Raw genomic sequence first — 15,340 nt, 5'->3', positions numbered from 1 at the left:
GGTAGGCAGATCTTTTGTGTTGAGTATTTTGTGTTCTGGATCTTGAAGAAGCATTGTGGATGTGTAAATTACCTTATTCTAGGTTTGTGGCCTCTAGTGAAGAGTCTTGTGTAAATTGAAAGATCCAATAGAAAGGTTTTTCAGTAGAACAATGTTCATCAATAGTATTATGTGAAGCTTCATTGTGCAGATATTACAGATCAATTTTGGCAGTTGTTTGTGTGTTTGAGGTTAGTGAACCAACATGTCGAAAGCGAGTGGACAATTTGTTTTGGTCTGCATCATTGTTTTGGATCGGATTGAGCTGACTTGGGTAACACGTTTCATTTGTGTGTTATGCATTTTTGGGCCAACATGAAAAAGATCTAATTTGATGTTGTGGGATATATAAGACCGATTGATTTGATCATTTTTTATATCGATGGTTATGTGTGAAGATGTGTGTATGAGTGATTGTGCTAGTTTCACATGTGCAATTGAAGTATTTGTGCTTTGAAATACAACGAAATATCATAATAAAGAAGTATAGAAGAGTAGAGTAAGATTATGTGTTTTGTGTTTAACCAGAACTATACTCTGACATTTGTTGATCCTATTCAATAGTTCATACCTTCTTGTATCTTTTTTAATAATTTTGTAAGAAAGTGAGCCTTCTGGGTTGTACCCCTTTTTGTAATTTGAGCAATGAGCTCTAGGAAATGTGCTTGAATGCATGTGCATTCCCCATTGTAATATTTACACTTATTCCTAACAGGGTATTGTCTCACTATGGGTAGGTTCCCACCATGGTTTTTCCCTTAACTGGTTTTTCCATATATAAATCTGGTGTTAAGGTGTTGTGGATGTTTGCCTCATGTGTTTACATTTTTCTTTTATTGATTTGCATTAGATGGTTGAAGAATCAGGTTAATAATGTTAAAGTTTGTAGAACACTAATTCACCCCCCTCTCAGTGTTCCTTGATTCCAACAATTGGTATCAAATCCTAGTTCCTTGGAAGGAGCCTAACAGCTTGAAGAAGATCGAGGAAGGTGTTTTAATGGATTCCAGTAGTCTTAGACAATAGCTACTTGTTTTACTTGATGATCTTGATCAATCCAAAGCCAAAGTCCAAGAATTGAAAACAAATCTTAAGGATGCTGAAAATTCCATTCAGTCATTGAAGGAGCAACTAAATAAGTCCAAGGAAAAAATAAAGGAGCTTGTTCATCAGCTTAGGCAGAAAGAAAGTCTAAACATGGATGATGAAGCCCTAAAGGAAAAGACAGAAGAATGTGAGAAGCTTTCTAGATATAATGTTGTTCAGAAGAATGAGATGGAAGCCACTGTGATGAAATTGACAAGGGATATAGAAGAAAGGAAGAATAATGAGGAAAACCTTTCTCAAACTTTGAAAGACAAATCTAAAGAATGTTGCAGACTTGAGAATGAGAATGGATAGTTGATGAGTGACCTTCAAGATGCTAGAGAACATGAGGAAGATATTGGAAAGAAGATCCTACTTCTTAAGTTTGATCTTGAAGTTGCAAATGAAAACAAGGAGAAGTTATGGATCAGCTCAGTCAGACTAGATGAGATGCTTGCAAGTTAGAAGAATCCCAATGACACACAAGGTCTTGGATTTGAGAAGGGTGAAAGCTCAAAATGGGTATATCAGAAGAACAACTCGAGAAAGCCTCTGGTAAGGAAGCCTAATGCTCATAAATTCAATGGTAATTGTTTTGTTTGCAATAAATTTGGTCATATGGCTAGTCAATGTAGAGATAGGATGATCAATAATTTTCCATCTTTTATCGATCAATGTTTCAAATTCAACTATTGTCATAAGGCAAATGTATGCAAAAGTGTGATGAATAACTTTTCGAATAGAAGAAATGTCAAATGTTATGCATGTGGTATGTTTGGAAATGTTGATAATTAGTGCATATCAAGAAGAAATCAGATGAATTTAAGACCTACAAAAGAAAAATTTGAAGAGATCAAATGAAGAAGACATGGGTTAAGAAGAGTGATTCAGAGGTAGGAAGTGGGTCTGCACCTGATTCCGATGCTTGAACTACATCCAGTAACTAAGCCAAAGGCATCCGACCTTGGGGGAAGTTATCATGCAAACCTTACAAACCCCCTGCTTGAGATCTATGCCTAATTATGGCAGGTTGTAGAGGAGTATGTGATAATCATAGATTTTTATGATGGAATTCTGGAAGATTTTGAGCACATTTGAAGATCCGAGTAAGAATTCCTGAGAGATACAGAGTATTCAAAAGTATTAGGGAAAAGTGCATTTATTGCAATGAAAAGTTAGGTTCATTGAGGATAAAAAGTGATTTTACTACTTCATTTCTCACTTTGTGTTTGAAGAGAAGAATTTTGGAGAGCTCTGCGAGAAGGTTGACAAGAGAGATCAAAGTGTTAAACTGATTTCCAAAGCAAAAATAAATTCCGGTGGTAAATGTATTTACCTATGAAACCCTTTTCGATTGAATTTTAAAATTTGAAATTGGTAAGATGGTTGCATCTGGTACTACAACCCCTTTGGTTGTTGAAATCACTGAGCGTGCATGACCAAACTTCAAGAATCATCCATTCATTTTGACGGAAGATGATCCTAAGAGTGCATTTTCATTGGTTCCCTATGAAGTATTCCACATTGAAGACATTAGGGTTTACACACACCCATTAAGGAATTGGAAAGCTCTAACATGTTGAATCTTTACAATAATTAGTTATCCAATAAGAGTTTGATATTAAAACCAGAAATTCAAGGATTGGAAGACAAAGGTTTCACGGAGTTTGTTAGGTTTTCGATGCTCTATGAACAGGAATGGATATGATAAATATTGAGCCGAGTACATGATGAATTCATGTGGTTGGAAAATCTCCAAAAGATCCCCAAGATAGTTATTCAAGCTATGACAGGATTGTGTGCATCCGATGAGCTACCATCATTAAAAGAGGCCAAGAATCACATTGTTACTAATGCAACCGGGTAAAAATTTGACAAATGAGAAATTAAAATTAATGACATCCGGGAGCATGACATCAAGTTTGCATCAATGGTCATTGGTTACAAGATTTACTATTCCAACAGAGAAAATTATGTTTCTATTATTGCTATACATGTTTCCTATGAAATGATGAGAGAAAATAAGAAATATTATCCTTGTGAGTTTTTCCAGAGTGAGCTTATTAATAATTTGAATAAGATAGAGGAAAATAAGAAGCATCAGTCCAAATACGAAACCCTGATTCTATGCATATTCTTCTACTTCATGAGTGAGGTTTCAAGAGTTGGGCAAGTGCACTAGGCATTTGGTAGACTAGTAGGAGTTCAGATCCTGGAATACTTATATAATTTCGATGACACTAAGGTTCAGAATAAGAATTTATGGGGTTATTTCAAAATTTTTGAAAAGGAGATGCATGAGAGGGAAAGGATCCCTAAGTCTATTGTAGAGAAATATCTAGACACCATCTATTTTATGGTGGATACTGATCAATGTTTAATGGAAGTAGTAGAACCTAGGACGGTATGGATTATGCCTATGGGTTATGAGGTTGAAGAACATATTTTGGAACTATATGCACAACATTTCTTGAGTAAACTAGTGAATCCATCTAAGGAGAGGTTTGGAACATACAAATAGAAGAGATTGAAATTGTATCAATAGTTCAAGAAACCAGTGATTCAGAAGAAGGTGAGGAAGGAGGTGGAGTCTCTTACATAGAGCATGGAAATAAAAAAGGAATCGGTTTGGAAAGATAGAGAGAAGAACATTCTCTCTGAGGAGCTAACTATGAAGAAAAAGACTAAACTGAAAGAATCTAGGCCTAAGCCTAGATAAACCAGAAGCACAACTCCCTCCTCTAGTCCTACAAAGCCTACAAGCAAGCCCAAATCTTGAGTCAAGTCATGCAATGGTAGTGAGAAGAAGAGGAACACAGACATGTTTTTGATGGTAGATGATGAAGAAACTGAATTAAATGAAGTTGTCAAGGAGGTGAAGGCTAGAGCTACAAAGACCACCAAAGTCTTTAAGGAGAAACCATTTGGTAGAGCTAAATCCAATAAGAAATCAAAATCTGAAATTGATGACATAATAAAGCAAGGAAATTTTACTTTGAAAGCTCTTATAACACTGCATCAAATTATAGATGAGGTTATCAAGAATGAAAACTTGAAGCCTTTGACTGAATGATTTGACAATTGTGATGAGAATGGTAAGAGAGCCTTAGAAGAAGTCATTGTAGAATATATGAACATATATAGTAAGTCCTTGATAGAATTAATGTCCAAGATTTTGAAGAGTTTGTATGAAATTTTGGATGCAAGGAGGATAATCGCAAGCAAAGCTGATGAAAGATTGAAAGAATATGTATTAGTTAATTTATGCATTGTGATTACTGAAGAGGAGATTTCAAGGTTACTTAAGTTAGCTAAGAATAAATTTCGAAGTAAGACCAGATTAAGTCCTTGATAGAATTAATGTCCAAGATTATGAAGAGTTTGTATGAAATTTTGGATGCAAGGAGGCTAATCGCAAGCAAAGATGATGAAAGATTGAAAGAATATGTATTAGTTAATTTATCCATTGTGATTATTGAAGAGGAGATTGCAAGGTTACTTGAGTTAGCTAAGGATAAATTTTGAAGTAAGACCAGAGTAAACAAAATTATGTTTGGAAAAACTGATGAAGTTGTAAATGAAACAGAGAAAATTTTGACAAAAGTTTTACTCGAAAATCAATATAAAGTTAATCCAGCAAAAGGTTAAGAGGAGTCTCATCCGAATTCACAGAATAGGCCATCACAGGATGATCTAGAAGATGAGAAGACAAAAGATCATATTCCATCTGTTCTGAAAAATGATCTAGTAGAAATCAATGTTCTGAAAGTGCGGACAGGTGACCTGGAAGAAGTTAGGGTTGAGGATTTTGCAGGAGATAAGGATAAAATATGTGCAGATGAAGCAGTCAAAGTGGATGAGGATAAGGGAAAGGTTTATAATTCTCTGGTCACTGAAGTACTAGTGAAGGAAGTAGAAACAAAGAAAGTACAGGTTGAGGTAAAGCGGGAAACAATTCCGGAGGCAACAGACACTGCAAAGGCAATGAAGGGAAAGAAAGTAGTTGATGATCTGAAATTTGTGGAAGGACAAATTAATCTTGACTCTTTGTCGGCAATTTAGAAGCTTCAATTAGCATCATTTTCCCAAGGTAAGGCCAGTGAGTATCTCCTAAGGTCTCACACAGAAGACAAAATGTTGCTAACCCTGACATCCAATATTTTGGAAAAGTTGATGCCTTCATTTCAAAAGGATACTTCAGACACACCATCTGAGTAGTTAAAAAGTTGATTATTTTTGTAGATACACAATTTGAGTCCTTTGAAAAGTCTATTGAGGAGAAGGTTCAAAATAATTTTAATGCTAAGAGGCTCTGAACTTTGAGTAAGATGATTGCAAAAGACAGAGCCACATTAGGTGCATGTGTAAAGAGTATGCAAGATGCTTTGTCCAAAGGTGGGAACTTGTACAAATCATGCTTATCATAGTCCAAGTTCACTGAGGACATTGAGAACAAGTCTCAGGTGCATAAGGTTTAGCCAACAAACATATCTCAGTCGATTGATCCTTTGATAGTTTCCTTGAGCACTCATGAAAATCAAGTAATTTCACTGCTTGAGAAAATCATAATCTTGAGCCACAATCGAGAGATGATAATTAGTATATTTGGGGAGCTTAAGAGTCTCATCATTCCAAGGTTAGATATTATGCTCAGTGCCTTGAAGGATTATCAAGATGCTCTGGCAAACAGTGATCTGGTAGACCTAAAGACAACAAAAGCCCAAGCTTATATTTTCCCTGGTTTGATAATAGTTTTGGAGAGCCTGAAGAAGGGTTGTGAAAGTCACTTGGATGCATTAAATAATTCCTATGCATACATCTTCAATTTTTTGTGAGTATTTAAGGATTGTTTGTACATATGTGTATAACATTCTTGGCTTGAACTTTTGGTTTCTAGAACCCTACCTTTTTCCATAGAAGTGAAAAATATTGATCTTAGGGGGAGTTGTTGATTTTTGGAGTCCGGTAGTAAGATTTTTGGTTGCAGTGTATATATTTTGGTATTCGCCTGACACTTAGTCTTTTTTCACTATGTGTTGCCATCAATGCCAAAGAGGAAGTAGTGTAGGAGTACCTAAGGGTGAGGAAATACCCTTTGCAATTTTGGTAATTTTGGCATAAGGACTGGTTCTAGTCCATTAGGTTGTATATTTGGAGCTTGGAGCGCATTTTTGTCTTCATTTTTGAAAATTCATGTTTTCGGCATAACTTGCCCCGATGAAGTCGCCAGCAGTTGGAGCAAGTCAAAGCGAACCATCAGATATCGGTGGGAGTGTTTTTCACCTACCCATATAGCCTAATGAAACCGCTAGCTAAGGGGTGAGAAAGTCCCAGGTTGATCTACATTGGTCGCTATACCGCTATGGCAAACTGCACAAGGTTTATCACCCGCGACTTGGCGACCATGGTGGGACCCAGCAAGAAGTTAGCGAGCGGAGCGACTAATGGGTGAGCAAGTCCCGGGTTGACCTACGTTGGTTGCTATACTGCTATGGGAAGTTGCACAGGGTTTATCTCTCGCGACTTGGCGACCATGGTGCGACCCAGTGAGAAGGCAGCGAGCGGAGTGAGACAAAGTGGAGCCATCGGGTATCGATGTAACTAGTTTTTGTGCTACCCGATAACCCGATGGGAAAGCATATGGTTTGGGGTGCACCATTGGCCATCGGCAGGAGTTGTTTTAGGCTATACCGACAACCCGATAAGGAAGCTTTTTGTTGAGAATGCACCATCGGCCATCAGCAAGAATGTTTCAGTGCTAACCCAGTGACCCGATGAAGAAAGTGATGCTAACCTGATGACCCGATGAGGAAAGCGATGCTAACCCGATGACTCGATGAACATGTAAAGACAGTTATAGCAGGAGACTGATTGTGTTGAGTTCAATCTTGTCCATTAGGGATGATTGATGACATGTCGTAGAGGCTATAAAAAACCCAATGGGCATTTTGTAGAGAGGTTAAAACGAGGTTGGATTGGGATTGTGTTGAATAATAATTTGAAGACCATTTTTTGGTTTCTTTCTCGGAGTTCAATTTTCATTTGAAAACTGTAATTGATGGCTTAATCTCTAAATGCCAGTGTGATAGAGTAGATGTTACTTTCCTGTGTGTTGTGAGTTCCATTTTGAAGTCATGCCAAGCTTGGCCCTATAAATAAAGTTGTCTTTTTGTTTTATGTTTTTTTGTTGGTGACAAGCAATTGTAAACATGGCTATGTCTTGATTCTCCATCATGAGATCCACACGACCGTTGGAGGCTGTCAAGAAGAGCCATCCATGTACAGTAGAGTTCTATTTGTAGCAAACCGGGGAATAGCGTTGGTCCTTTCAAAAAAATGGCCCTAGGCGAGCGTGATGATAGCTTGGCTAGGTATCAGTGACCAAGAGGAATCACTTACAAGGTATATTAGAATCTAGGCTATTAGCCTCAGATCAAGGGGAAGATGGGATCAATAGGAAGAAAGGTCCACGCATGAGGAGGAAAACAACTTAAGAGAAGTTGTAGGTATAATCCATGGTAGAGAAAACCCTGCAAGGTGTCTGGTTAGATTCAGTGGATTAGTGAGTTGGTGGATTTATGAAAGTGAATTCACAAAATGCAAAGTATCAACCCTCGGTAGTGAGGACCTAGAGTCGATTAGGGGAATAGAGTGAAGTATTTCTGGGTGAGGCTAGGAAGAAAGCCTTCGAGTGAGTCAAACTGACTCAAGCAACTAGGATCCTCCCTATCAAATTGGTGTCAGAGAAAGTTAAGGATTTGGGGTGAAGAGTGTAAGATTGATCTAGTGTCAGAAGGAGTAAAGATGGTGACCAATGCAGAATTGGCTAAGCAGGTCACTAACCAAGAATATGAAAACCGAGTGCTCAAGGAAAGGTTGGAGCAATTGGAGTAGAAAATAGGTGTGGTGGAAGTCAAGACAATAGATGTGAGTGGGAAGATAGATGAGAAGGGTAAAATGTTGGCAATAGACGATGAAGTCCCTACCCTAAACCCTATTATTGATCAAGAACAATTCTTGAAGGCTTTGAAGGCAATGAGTGGAAATTATTTGGAAGGAGTACTACTATTTAGTGGCAAGATGGAAGCAGAGTTGGTAATGGAATGGATAGAGGGTATGGAAAACCATTTTGAGAGTGAAGGTGTGACTGGGGCCCAAAAGGTTAAAGTGCCTAAGTCAAGAATGAGAGGTGTTTTCATTACTTGGTGGAAGTTTATACAAAATGAGAGAGAAAGAGAAGGTAAGATCCCCATCTCTACTTGGAAAGGGATGGTAAGAAAAATCAGAGAGACTTGTCTTCCTGAAGATTGTGAACTACAGTTGCATAGGAAAAGACAAAACCTAAGGCAAAAGGAGTTAGATGTAAGTACCTACACTGAAGAGTTCTAGAAGTTGTGTCTAAGGTCAAAAGTGATGGAGGATGAAAGCATTAGAGTAGCAAGGTATCTTAACAGTCTGAGATGGAACATACAAGAGGAATCAAGTTTATTGAGTCCAAATACCATTCACAAATGTTATCAGTTGGCCCTGAAAGTGGAAGAAAATAATAAGAAGAAACATGAAGGTATCAGTAGAGGTAGAGGTAGAGGCAGAGATTCAAAATGTTATAGAGGAAGCTATAGTGGCAGAGGAAGTGAAATAAGATCACAAGGAGAGTCAAAATTGACTGAGAAGACTAATGAATCTAGTAGAAGAGGAAATTATGGTAGAGGAAGAGGTCATAACAGCAACAAAAAAAGTAGATCTAGAAGTTTTGGTGGAGGTTCATACTTTAGAAACATGAAGTGTTACCATTGCAGTAATTTTGGTCATCCTGCCTATAGGTGTCCGGAGAAGGCAACCTCATCACATAAAGAGAAAAGAATCAATTATGTGAAAGAGGATTCTAGTAGTGTGAAGTCTCCTAAAGTAAACCTTGACTCAGAGAATGGTGAGAATATGATGGTTAGAAGGGTGCTAATCGGGGAGCTGATTAACGAAGAGCCTAAACAGAGGAGGTCTCTTTTTCATAGTAAAGTGTAAGATACTTGGTAAGGTGTGTAAAGTTATCATTGACTCAAGATCAATGGACAATATCATCTCCAAAGAAGTAGTAAGTAAACCTGGGTTGAGTAGGATGCCACATAGTCATCCCTACAAGGTCACGTGGTTGAATAAAGGACAACATGTGTTAGTAAATGAACAAGTATGGGTTGAATTCGCAATTGGGAAGTATTCTGACAGAATTTTATGTGATGTTCTACCCATGGATGCCTGTCATTTATTGCTAGGCAGACCATGGCAATTTGACAGAAAAGCTATCCATGACGGAGAAAAGAACTCCTATGTATTCACAAAGGAAGGGGTGACATACATGATTCAATATTTGGTAGAGGATGAAGGAACCAAGACTAGTGGTCTTAATGTGTCGTTGGCTGGAGGAAAATAATTTTTGAGAGATCTCAAGAAAGGAGATGGAGAACATTATGCTCTCTTAGTGAAACCTAGTCAAGAAAAGAAGATTGAACAAGAAAGTTTACCTAAAGAGGTTCAACAGTTGTTAGAACAGTTCAAGGACATTGTGAGTGATGGAACACCCGCAATGCTACCTCCTCCTAGAATAGTAAGTCACCAGATAGAATTTATACCTAGAGCATCACTGCCTAATAAGGCTGCATATAAGATGACTCCTAAACAAAACAAAGAAGTGGCAAGATAAGTACAAGAGTTGCTTGATCAAGGTCTAATCAAAAAAAGTATAAGCCCATGTGTTGTACCAGTGGTCTTAGCAATTAACAAAGGAGGTAAATGGAGATTATGTATTGATTCTTAGGAAATAAATAGAATCACCATAAGATACAGATTTCATATCCCTGGAATTGAGGATTTAATGGATTGTCTTGGAGAAGCAAAGTATTTTACTAAGTTGGCTTTAAAGAGTGGATATCACCAGATCCAGATTAAAGAAGGGGATGAATGGAAAACAACTTTCAAGACTATAGAGGGGTTATATGAGTGGTTAGTTATGCCATTTGGGCTTACTAATGCCCATAGTACCTTAATGAGGTTGATGAATGAGGTGCTGAAGGACTACATAGGTAGATTTGCAGTGGTATACCTTGATGATATCCTCATATTCAACAAAATAGAGGAAGAGCATCTTGAACACTTGCATATCGTATTAAGGAGATTGCATGAGGAACAGTTGGCAATCAATCTTGAAAAATGTGAATTCAAGAAACAAGAACTCATTTATCTAGGTTTTGTTGTATCCCAAGGCACTTTGGAAATGGATTCTAGAAAGGTGGAAGCAATACAAAGTTGGCCTACATTGAAAACTGCTATAGAGGTAAGAAGTTTTCATGGACTTGCCTAGTTTTATAGGAAGTTCATTCAAGGATTTAGTGAAATTTGTTCTCTTGTTCTTGATAAAATTAAGAGTGGGTTGAAAACTAAGTTTAGGTGGACTAAAGAAGCCAACCAGGGGTTTGAATTTCTCAAATAGAGGATAGCTACCCAACCCATTCTAGTTTTACCAAGTTTTGATAAGTTGTTTACCCTAGAATGTGATGTGAGTCATATAGTAGTAGGAGCTGTTTTGAACCAAGAGGGAAGATGAGTAGCATTCTATAGTGAGAAATTGAATGAAGCTAAGAAGAGATACTCATCCTATGACTTAGAATTTTATGCCTTAGTGCAAGCTCTTAAGAAGTGGAGGCATTATCTTTTGCCCAAAGAATTTGTAGTGTTTACAGATAACCAAGCCTTGAGTTTTATCAATTCTCAAGAAAAGTTGAGCAATAGACACATCAAATGGATAGAATACCTGCAGGCATACACTTTCACTATCAAGCACAAAAAGGGACAGTTGAACAAGGTAGCAAATGCCTTAAGTAGAAAACTTCTCACTGTCCAAGAAGTGACTTTGCAGAGCATAGGTGTGGAGAGTTTCAAGTAGCTTTACAGAGAAGATACAGACTTTTCTAAGGTATACAAGGTATGCAGTGAGTTTAATAAACATTTCAATAGCTAGTATGCAGATTACACATTGCAGAGTGGTCTTTTGTTTAAGGGATGTCAGTTATGTGTGCCAAGAGGATCAATGAGGGAAAATCTCATACAGGAAAAACATAATGGAAGTCTTAGTAGACATTTTGGTTTGAATAAAATGCTTGAATTGGTGCAAAGATTTTATAATTGGCCGAAAATGCATAAAGATATCAGGAAGTATGTTGAACAGTGTATTGTGTGTCAAAAAGCCAAGGGTAGTAGTTCAAATGCTGGACTATACCAGCTGTCATGCCTATGAAGTGTGTACCTATGATACCTGTAGCTACAACAGAAAACACTCAATAGATCATTACAAGCATGATTAATGAATTTAAAGCAAAAAAAGATAAAACCATAGCTAAGCGATCTATCACCTCCTAGTAAATGCGAGTATGAATTTTGCTCTCAGATATGGTTAGGCAAATTCCAGTGCCTTAACTACACCTAGATGGAGGATTTAAATGATAAATGATGTATTTAAGATAGAAATTATAATGATTAAGCTACATGATTCCATGATTATGCTAGAAAATATGCTAAAATGATGCAATTAAGCTACGATGATAATGCTCAAATGATAAACTAAGATTGCCTATGCCTATAGTAACAATGCATGAAATGCAAATGAGATGGGATCAATGGGATGGGATCAATAGGATGGGATCGGGATCTTTTGTGCTCCAAAAGGGGGTCTATTTATAGGATTTCCAAGGCTACGGGTGAGGTGGCAGGAATCAACGGTCAAGATTAAGTCTGAAGATATCAATGGTGAAACTGGAGGAGGTTGGCAAAGAGGTTGGATTAAAGGGAACATTGGTCATCTTTATGGTGACAAGTGTCAATAGGCTTCTAGAAGAGATCTGATGAAAGGGAATATTTATCATCTCTATGGTGACAAGTGTCAAGAGGCTTCCAAGGGAGGGGACGTGTGGGTAATTTGAATTTAGAAATTCAAATAATAGGAAAAGACTAATTAATTCTCAACAATTCATAAATTGATTTGTTTTAATTAATTAGAGGATTAGAAGAAATGAATTTGATGGGGAAGAATTAATTGATTTGAATTAATTAATCAAAGAGGATTATTGAAATGAACCTATTAAATAAATCTTTAGATTTATTAATAAGTAGATTAAAAGTGAGAATTTAATCAAATTATTGATGAATTCAATTAAATTGGGGAGGGAGATTAATTAAATAATTTTTTATTCAATTAATTATCTTCAGACCATTTTTAGGTGTATACACCAACCTTTACCAATTCCCAAAAGACCGTGGGAGTGCATCAGCATGGATTTTATTGTAGGTTTGCCAAAAACCAAGACTGGCCTGGATAGTATATTTATCATTGTTGACCGTTTTAGTAAAATGAGTCATTTTGTTCCATGCAAGACTACGCATAATGCTAGTTACATTGAACATTTATTTTTCAAAGAGGTGGTAAGAATTCATGGGCTACCTCTCAATATAGTTTCAAACAGGGATGTGAAGTTTATGGGACACTTTTGGAAAACTTTGTGGACAAGACTAGGAACTAACCTTTCTTTTGGTTCTGCGTATCATCCACAAACAGATGGTCAAATTAAGGTCATTAACCAAGTATTGGGTAATGTTATGAGGTTCCTGACAAAGGAGTATGGACAAATGTGGGATCAAGTGCTACTACAGGCAGAATTTTCCTATAATGACAATGTCAATAGAACTATAGGTAAGAGTCCTTTTGAGATTGTTTATGAACTCCACCCACGTGGTGTTTGTGAACTTCAAGATTTAGGAAGCCTGGAAGGAAGAAGTGGACATGCAGAGAATTTCACTCAGTCTATGAAAGAGGTGCATGAACAAGTGCAGAAAACATTGATTGACGCTACACAGAGGATTAAGGCTAAAGAAGATGAGAGGAGAAAAGACATTCAATTCGCAGTTGGAGACATGCTTATGGTACATCTGAACAAGGAAAGATTGCAGAAGGGAGTCCCTAGTAAGATTCAGATGAGGAGAATAGGTCCTTGCAAAATGTTGGCTAAGTATGGCTCCAATGCTTATAAGGTAGATTTACCCATAGATTTGGCATTCTCCCCTGTGTTTAATGTCCAAGACTTGGTTCAGTTTAAAGGTCCTGTAGCAGTGCCAGATGAATCAAATCCAGAAGGGGAGACTACTCTTAGTGATATTCCAGTAACACCCGTTTCTAAACCACACGCGAAACAAATTTTAGATTCTAGGGTGAAGAAGCAAATGAGGCATGGCGTGTATATGGAACACTTAATCAAGTGGCGCAACTTACTTGAAGCCGAAACCAGTTGGGTTGTAGAATCCGATTTCAAAAGATTGGGCATTGATGTTGCCTTTTTGCCCCTAGGGGCACTTCATTTTTTATGTGGGGAGTATGGTGCAGGAGAACCTAAGGGTGAGGAAATACCCTTTGCAATTTTGGTAATTTTGGCATAAGGACTGGTTCTAGTCCATTAAGTTGTATGTTTGGAGCTTGGAGCGCATTTTTGTCTTCATTTTTTAAAATTCATGTTTTCGGCGTAACTTGCCCCAATGAAGTCGCCAGCGGTTGGGGCCAGTCAAAGAGAACCATCGTATATCGACGGGAGTGTTTTCCACCTACCCCGATAGCCTAATGAAACCACCAGCTAAAGGGTGAGCAAGTCCCGGGTTGATCTACGTCAGTCACTATACCATTATGGAAAGCTGCATGAGGTTTATCGCCCGCGACTTGGCGACCATGGTGGGACCCAGCAAGAAGTCAGCGAGCGGAGTGACTAATGGGTGAGCAAGTCCCAAGTTGATCTACATTGGTTGCTATACTGCTATGAGAAGCTGCATGGGGTTTATCTCCCATGACTTCACGACCATGGTGGGACCCAGCGAGAAGGAAGCGAGCGGAGTGAGACGATGTGGAGCCATCAGGTATTGGTGTAACTAGTTTTGTGCCACCCGAGAACCCTATGGGAAAGCATGCAATTTGGGGTGCACCATCAGCCATCGGTAGAAGGTGTTTTAGGCTATACCGACAACCTGATAAGGAAGCTTTTTGTTGAGAACGCACCATCGGCCATCAACAAGAATGTTTTGGTGCTAACCCGATGACCCGATGAGGAAAGCGATGCTAACCCGATGACCCAATGAGGAAAGCGATGCTAACCCGATGACCCAATGAAAATGTAAAGACAGTTACAGCACGAAACTGATTGTGTTGAGTTCAATCTCGTTTATTAGGGATGATTCATGACATCTCATAGAGGCTATAAAAGACCCAATGGGCATTTTGTAGAGAGGTTAAAACAAGGTTGGATTGGGATTGTGTTGAATAATAATTTGAAGACCATTTTCTGGTTTCTTTCTCAGAGTTCAATTTTCATTTGAAAACTATAATTGATGGCTTAATATCTAAATGCCAGTGTGATAGAGTAGATGTTACTTTCCTGTGTGTTGTGAGTTCCATTTTGAAGTCATGCCAAGCTCGGCTCTGTAAATAAAGTTGTCTTTCTATTTTATGTTTTTCTGTTGGTGACAAGCAATTGTAAACATGGCTCTGTCTTGATTCTCCATCGTGGGATCCACATGACCATTGGAGGTTGTCAAGAAGAGCCAGCCATGTATAATAGAATTCTATTAGTAGTAGACCAAGGAATGGCTTTGGTCATTTCAACAAACTGGCCCTAGGCGAGCGTGATGATAGCCCGACTAGGTATCAGTGCCCAAGAGGAATCACTTGCAGGGTAGATTGGAATCTAGGATATTAGCCTCGAATCAAGGGGAATATGGGATCAATAGGAAGAAAGGTCCACGCATGAGGAGGAAAACAACTTAAGAGAAGTTGTAGGTATAATCCATGGTAGAGAAAACCTTGCAAGGTGTCTAGTTAGATTCATTGGATTAGTGAGTTGGTAGATTTATGAAAGTGAATTCACAAAATGCAGAGTATCAACCCTTAGCAGTGAGGACCTAGAGTGGATTAAGGGAATAGAGTGAAGTATTCCCAGGTTAGGCTAGGAAGAAAGCCTTGGAGTGAGTCAAGCTGACTCAAGCAACTAGGATCCTCCCTATTAGGGAGATTGTTGGAAAGATACACTACATTGATGTTCATATGTTTTCATTGATGGAAACTAATCTCAAATATGCCATCCACAGTTCATAATTCATTCATACCAAAAGATTGATTGAGGTCTAATGAGAA

This window comes from Cryptomeria japonica, chromosome 8 (assembly GCF_030272615.1).
Source record: "Cryptomeria japonica chromosome 8, Sugi_1.0, whole genome shotgun sequence".
Lineage (NCBI taxonomy): Eukaryota > Viridiplantae > Streptophyta > Pinopsida > Cupressales > Cupressaceae > Cryptomeria > Cryptomeria japonica.
Note: the sequence above shows the minus strand (reverse complement) of the source record.